Below are 8,023 nucleotides of genomic sequence, written 5' to 3' on the forward strand. Positions count from 1 at the left end.
CAAGGATTTCTGGATCATTATAATTTTCAGGAGAGGTTTGGTAACTTCCCTCTCCAAGGATTTTTGAATTATTATAATTTTCGTTTAAATAATTTTTATTCCCTCTCTTACTTTTAATTTTATTCTTTCCTTGAATCATTATTGAAAATTCATCCTCATTGTCTCTAAATATCATCGTATCTTTATCTTCATGGTCCGTGTTAACGTTAGTCTGGTCGTTATCTGACCCCTCTTTCTTGTTATCGATAATTTCGATATCGTCGTCAAATAGTTCGTTCAGTGGTTTTAAACGGAGTGTCGGTACGCGAACTTCTATTTCTTCATCTAGAGTGCTTATGACATTTAGATATGCTTTCCAGAAATATTTTCTACGATAGTATCTCCTAGGAAAATTCCATGTTCTATTTTTAATTTCGGTATATATCCTATTTTAATCTCAGGGTTCTCTATCCTCACAAAAAATAGCGATTCTGATCTTGGAGATACTATTATGGTTTCCGGGGAGAAAAAGGGCACATTAATTCCGGAAATATCTAAATGTCCTTGAGCGTAATCTATTTTTGAAAAAGTTTGTTTGAAGAAATCGTTTCCTAATATTCCGGATTGTGGAATCGGAAAATCGTTGGCAACGATATAAAATAATACCGGTAATTCAAAAAGTGTTAGTGTAATTTCTCCTAGGGTATATACAGGATAATTGTTTATGCCATTTAATTTTAAAATATTCGAATAATTAATACTTGTATTTTCGGGCACAAAATTTTCTTTAATTATATTCGGTCCGGATCCCGTGTCTAACATAAAGGTTATTTGAATGGTAATTTTATCGATTTCGACCTGTACCGTAGGCGCGACTATGTTTGTCGAGGCTTACAGTTACGGGCCTGATTTCGAGTTCGTAGTTATTTACTTGGCTTGCCGCTGCACGGATGGGTGTGATGTTCGCTCGGCCCCCGATTTTACACCCGATGTCGAGGATCCGTTGTAGTTTCCCTGCTTTTTTTCTTTGCGGCGATTGTTACTCGTAATTCGTAATTGACATGTATCGAGAAGATGGCCTTGTTCTTTGCAATATCGGCAGAATAAATTGTTTTTATGTGTTGGTATTGGATTGATTTTAGAGCGGCAATTTCTAGAGATATGGCCATAATTGTTACAAGTTTGACACACGATATTAGTATTGCGTTCATTTTGTTTCTTCCAACAATTATTAGCCGAATGACCGGATTTATCGCACCATTGGCAAATTACTGAAGATTTATTTGTTTGTTGATTAAAGTTATTCTGTCGACATGATTTTGCATTATGACCAATCTTAGAGCATAATTGACAAGTAATGACCTTTTCCTGAATTACGTTAATTGATTGTCGAGATCGTGGGTCGCGTAACCGACATTTATCTGCGCTATGCCCGCGTTTTTTACAAATTTGACAGATTAAAATATCCGTTCCGGTGTTTCCGAAAGGATTTTGATTTTGTGGTGAAAGTTGAGTGAGTTTTCGACAACTACTTGCGGCATGCCCTTCTTTATAACAGATTTGGCAGACTTCTCGAGATAGATTAACGGGTAGCGGTGAATTTTGACTTGATTTAGCGCCTTGTCGTAAATCTGTCATTTGTTGAAGCTCTCTTTCTATTTTTAACGCGTCGGCCACGGTTTCCTGTACGTTTAGGTCTCGCGCTATTCTTTGTTCTATTTCGGGTTTTAGTCCTCTAATAAAGCATTTACACATATCTGTTTCTATAATTGCTTTTATATCTTGTTCAGGCATAGCGTTCCCTGAGCTTCGAAATGCCTCTAGTATTTGTTTTCCGAGAAGTTTAACCCGATTCGCGTAAGTGACGACATCTTCATTATTTTTCTGATAAATGCAACCTAATTCTCCTTGTAATTGGTAGAAGTTTTTGGAGGGACCGTAAATTTTTTTCAAATACGTTGTTAATGCAGCTACGGTATTAAAATCTTGATAGTAAAATCTGTATAGTACGACGCGCTTCCCCCACTATTCGCGTTCTTATAATTTTAGCGAATTGACACTCTGCCTCTTTAGGGAGCATAGATTTTGCTTCCTCGCATCCCTCAATAAAATAATTTAGTGGGGTGTTACTACCGTCGAAAAAGGGAACGGTTTCGACCGCGTATTTTAAAGTGGCGAAAGGATTAACGTTAGCCATGTTTATTGGTGGACCTCCGGATTCGCCGTTAGAATTATCGATATTAATTTTGAAAATCTGATTTTTTGAGTCAATAAATTCGACTTGGTCGGATTCGTCGGGTAATTCACTTATTTCGGTTAAATTAGAATCTCCTAAAAAATGTACGTGTCGAGGCGTAGATCCTGTGAATTTTGATTTAGATTCACGTGTTCTGTGTGATGTTTCTAACGCGGTCTTGTAAAGTTCATCTATTTCGTCTTTGTCCGTTGTGCTTCTAGTCCCTTTACTCATTCCTATTCCCAAAGATCGCACATTTCAATCCCGGACGAGCCCCCAATTAAACGTATGTTACGTCCTGGCCTGCACGAAGGAAAGGCCGCTCGAAGGTCGTAACAGCGTTTTCCCGAAATCGGAGTGATTTCGGGTCGAACGGACTGTCTGGCTCTTTTGCAGGTCAACGACTGGATAGTCGCTTTTACCTGGCTTATCTCAGGGGTCCGTTCGTCGGTCCTTTTCGGTAAGGGAATTAAATCACTTTTACGCGGGATAGGACCTTGTGCGATCTCGGGGGATATATGAAGGAACGCAGGGGTTTAAATAAGACTTTAAATTCGCGTAATGTAAATAATTATCATTTATTCAAAAAAATAAAATCTTAATAATATTCGGAGAATTAGACATTTGAATTTGTGGACATGTATAAACAATTATATATGAGTGTGTGTGTAACGTTGATGTGCTATGAGGCGGTTGAGGATTCGCGTTGGCTTTTGATCGTCCCGTTTCAATCGGAGAGCGCGTTTCAATGCTCGACGGGCAGCGATTTCCACTACTTATTAAGTTTAGTCGCGATTCCGGGGATTTATTCACTTCCGTGTGGGCGGAGGTGTAGGTTGACTAGTAGCTGGTTGTTGAGTCCCGATGGTCACAATATATGTTTAATGCGAGGATCCAGTATGAAGTGCGTAACTGCCACGACGTAGGCGGAATTAAAGAGAGCGTTCTTGGAAGATTCGCTGCTTTTATACTATTCGTCTGCCCTTCTTATAGGGCAAAAGGCGTCTTCTTTTCTTGTGACTCATAGTCATACGTTCGGTATTTAATCCCTTTTGCGCAACGTATTGCTCTCTTGTATGAAGGGTTCTTTCCTAATTCTGATCTTTGGTCCGCTGATAGCGTGTGTCGATCGTGATATTTCAACATTACCTATGACTTATTGATCAAAGTGTAGGTTTCGTAATCTCACCGGTCGAGTTGTTTCACAATTGTCTTTCTCCGTTTAATTCTTATAACTAATTTCGGTCTTATAATTAATATGTTCGCGGAACGCGAATCTGCGTAAATCGGGGAGGAGAAAAGAATCGTGCAGTCCACAGGACGTAACACAGGAAAGGGGTTTCGTGAAACACAAAACGCGGATATTTAAACATATACTCGTCAAAAAAATTATCGCACATTATACACACACACACACACACACACACACACACACACACACACACACACACACACGATGGGCAAAATCCGACCAGCAACTTCCCCCTAGTGCCCATCGGATAATGCTAATGTTGGCGGTAATTGAATATATAGGCAAAAATGCATAGGTAACTTTGATACGCCGTAACTTCGCGAAAAAAAATCGTACGGTATTCAATTTTTTTTTAATTTGTAGAGAAAAGTCCATATTTTACGATAGTAATGATGATATTTGCGAAAAAAATTTAGTACACTCCGTAGAGTTCGTCAAACTATGCAATTTTTTGAAAAAAAACACGTTCCTCCTTTTAAAGGGATGGAGAAAGGGGGAGAGAATAAAATCAAAATCGAACGAAAGTTCCTTAAAGTAGAGACTTTACCCTTTAAAACAAAAAAAAATTTTTTGAAATACGACAATTTTTCGCAGAGATACGCTTATTTGAATTTATGCTAAATTTTGATATTAATTACACTGACAAGGGACATGTCACAACTGTCCGGAACCGATTTGATTCTTCTTCAAATATGTTGTTAAATACACAAATCTAAAAGACACGTATTTTTTTATATGTGCGGATATTGAGTTTTAAGGGGTGAAACACCCCTTTAAAAAAAACGGTATTTTTCTTTTGGATCGAATATCTGGTAAACTATAAGAGGTAGAAAAAAAAGACGTACAACAAATTTTAATGGCTTGAAGAGTACTTTAAAGTTATATGAACAAAATTTTTTTATTTTTATTTTTTTTTTAATACCCCCACCACTTAATTTTTTTTTTCCAAATTAAAAAAATTTTTTTAACTAATTTAAAGCTTATTTTTTTCCAAATTCAACCATGTGTAATAAAGTTATGTTACGAAATATCATTTTCGAAAATTAATTATAAACGCTCCCGTATATACACTCATCCGTGCTATGTGCGTAAGTAATTACCGTCGAACAATAAGATATATAAAAAATGTTTATGTATAATTTTTATTTATGTTTTCTATGTATTTATAACTGCGTATTGTGTATATTTAGATTTAAAAAAATATATATTTGCATTTTATATTATTCACTCATTATATACATTACAATAATGATATTCGACAAAAAAATGTTTCAAGCGTAATGATTTCTTGCACCAAGAACATTTTACTACAGCTATATTATTGCAACCTTCGATTTCACATTTTGTTGACGTTTCGTCTAAACTAAAGTGTACTGGATTTTTAAATTCGTCTGGTCTTTCATTCGTATAACCACTTTTAAACCACGAATATTTAAATAAGTTTTGATATCGTGGGGATGACAATTGATTATGTATCAAAGATTGCAATTTTATTATATTATTTCGTTCATGTAAATTTATATTACTTTCCAACAGTAAAACCGTATCTGAAAATCTTTTAGCAAAATTTTCCCAAATTCTGAATCCATAAACATCTAATGGTTGTATTTTCCCTGTAGTTCCTTTCGGTATTATCATAGTAGTAATATGTGTTCCTGGAGGTGTTAAATCCGAAATAGTATTGGGGCAATGTCCAGTCCATGAATCAATAAGAAGAACGCTATTAGGATCAATGTTTGCAAAATAAGCTTCTTCTAACCACATTTTAAAATGATCTGTATAAAATATAAATGTTAATTTAATAGTTTTTTATGACTCTTATTAAATTGTTAAATGAAATAAGTTTGTTAAAGAAAGTAATTATAAAAGGAAAATACCTGATGTCATTTTACCAGATTTCGATGCTTTTACAATAACATTTTCTGGTTTAAATAAATTTTCTTCTACTCTTGGTCCAAATTTACCATTAGCTTCTTTTAATACAATAAATAAAGGTGACAACAAATTGCCATTACAGGATATTATTGGTTGTATCGTATATGAATGGGTTGTTGATGATATGGATTGCACGACACGTTCTACTTTTTTTTCTCTCTGGTTAGGCAATGATCTTCCAGAATGAATTTCCAATTGGAAACCACTTTGATCTGAATTGTAAATATTTTCAGATCCAAACTGTTCAATAAGAGGTTTTACTATTTCCAGAAAATCATCAGCTGATTTTTGCAAATCAACAGAATCTTCTAATGTTCTTCTAGTGACAAACTTCGTAACTTTTCTTGAAACAATTCGGTGAGACTTCTTGCTATCCAACTGTGAGATGCTCTAAATATAGGATTTAAATTTCCTATTTCTTCTTGAGCTTGTAAAGCCCATCTTTTTAGATCAATATCATGAACCATGAATCCTGATTCAACAGCTGCAGTAAATTTATCATGTGTAAATTTGGAGATGTAAGATAATTTTTCTATACGACTTCCACCTGATTGTATTTGTTCTTCCCATTTAACTGACGTTCAGATGAAACTCTTCTAAATTTACTTTGTACTACTTTTAGAGGACGATTCCTTTTTTTGTCATTACTGTTTTCATCAGTGTCCCGATGTCGCCAATACTCAACAGCTCGTCTTTTATAAGAACTATCAAAATTTGTATCATCATTTGAACAATGAGGATGAGAATTTAAATTATCTTCCATGCTTCTTCGTCATCTTCAATTATTTCAAAACTATGTAATTTATAAGGTTCTTCATAATCGAGATATATTTCTTCCGTTACTTCCACCCCATTATAATGAAAAACGCTATCCAGTAATATCTTTTTTATGTTTTCCTTTAATTCCACTTCTGCTTCAGTTACTGGCGTTTCTGTTAGATATATTGAATTTATTGACATCAATAAAAGTCTAACAACGTTAAGCGGATTGATAATCATATTCAAAGATGTTAAATTTTGCTTTTTATTGCAATAGAAAAACAGTTTACACAGATATTATTACAACGAAAAGACTACATTGACTGTGAGAATTATGCTGCTACATGAACAATTTATATTAACTTATCAGAAACACGTAATCACATAATCTTATGATTCATTTAACGTAAGATATAAAATTTGTTTATGCCAAATATTGCGACATCTATTTATTTGCAAAGATTTAATTGTAAAAATTATAACTTATCTGGAACACGTACACATAATCTTATCTTATGATTCATTTAAAGTAAGATATAAAATTTGTTTATGCCAAATATTGCGACATTTATTTGCAAAGATTTAATTGTAAAAATTATAACTTATCTGGAACACGTACACATAATCTTATCTTATGATTCATTTAACGTAAGATATAAAATTTGTTTATGCCAAATATTGCAACATCTATTTATTTGCAAAGATTCAATTGTAAAATAATTTTATTATAGAATAAAATTGTTTTTAATTTTTATAGAAGAAATTAAATATTAAAGAAATAATAAAATAACTGGGGGTATATTTAAAATAATTCTTATTAATTATATTTAAAAATGTTTTTAAAAATTTAAATATACACAATACGCAGTTATAAATACATAGAAAACATAAATAAAAATTATACATAAACATTTTTTATATATCTTATTGTTCGACGGTAATTACTTACGCACATAGCACGGATGAACGTATATACGGGAGCGTTTATAATTAATTTTCGAAAATGATATTTCGTAACATAACTTTATTACACATGGTTGAATTTGGAAAAAAATAAGCTTTAAATTAGGTAAAAAAATATTTTTAATTTTGAAAAAAAAAAAATTAAGTGGTGAGGGTATTTAAAAAAAAATAAAAATAAAAAAATTTTGTTCATATAACTTTAAAGTACTCTTCAAGCCATTAAAATTTGTTGTACGTCTTTTTTTTCTACCTCTTATAGTTTACCAGATATTCGATCCAAATGAAAAATACCGTTTTTCTTTAAAGGTTTCACCCCTTAAAACTCAATATCCGCACATATAAAAAAATACGTGTCTTTTAGATTTGTGTATTTAACAACATATTTGAAGAAGAATCAAATCGGTTCCGGACAGTTGTGACATGTCCCTTGTGAGAAAAAAATACTGTTGACTCAACAACATTTTTGTAGTTAAATTTTATTTTATTAATTCAATGATATTATTGTTGATAATAATATCATTGAATTAATAAAATAAAATTTAACTACAAAAATATCAATGATATTTTTTATTACAAAAACGTTGTTGATTCAACAGTATTTTTTTCTCAGTGTACACGCACCGGCATTAATGGTGTCCGGCGTTAGATGTGTGCGAATACGTGTATGACAGCCGAAAGTCATAACACGTATGTCGCGTTACGTATGTGTGCGTATGACTTTCGGCTGTCATACACGTATTCGCACACATCTAACGCCGGACACCATTAATGCCGGTGCGTGTACGTGTTGCGATAATTTTTTTGACGAGTGTAGATAAGTTTATTCAAAAACAATAGAGAAATCGAATACAATTGGAACCGCGTTCATATAAATATTGATATGTGTGCTTATGCGGATC

At 33.1% G+C, this 8,023-nt stretch overlaps 1 pseudogene across 1 annotated transcript; it reads right to left on the reverse strand.

Moving 5' to 3' along the window:
• Positions 1 to 4,529: 4,529 nt before the first annotated feature.
• LOC145937339 (uncharacterized) lies at positions 4,530 to 6,655 on the reverse strand (annotated as a pseudogene). The gene is made up of 2 exons (XR_014425545.1): positions 5,345 to 6,655; positions 4,530 to 5,242 (listed from the first exon to the last, which is right to left on the reverse strand). The product of XR_014425545.1 is annotated as an uncharacterized LOC145937339 (transcript).
• Positions 6,656 to 8,023: the final 1,368 nt, after the last annotated feature.

Source organism: Prenolepis imparis, unplaced genomic scaffold (genome assembly GCF_030444845.1).
Source record: "Prenolepis imparis isolate NDT839.2.m4 unplaced genomic scaffold, iyPreImpa1.0 SCAF_1, whole genome shotgun sequence".
Taxonomy (NCBI): Eukaryota; Metazoa; Arthropoda; class Insecta; order Hymenoptera; family Formicidae; genus Prenolepis; species Prenolepis imparis.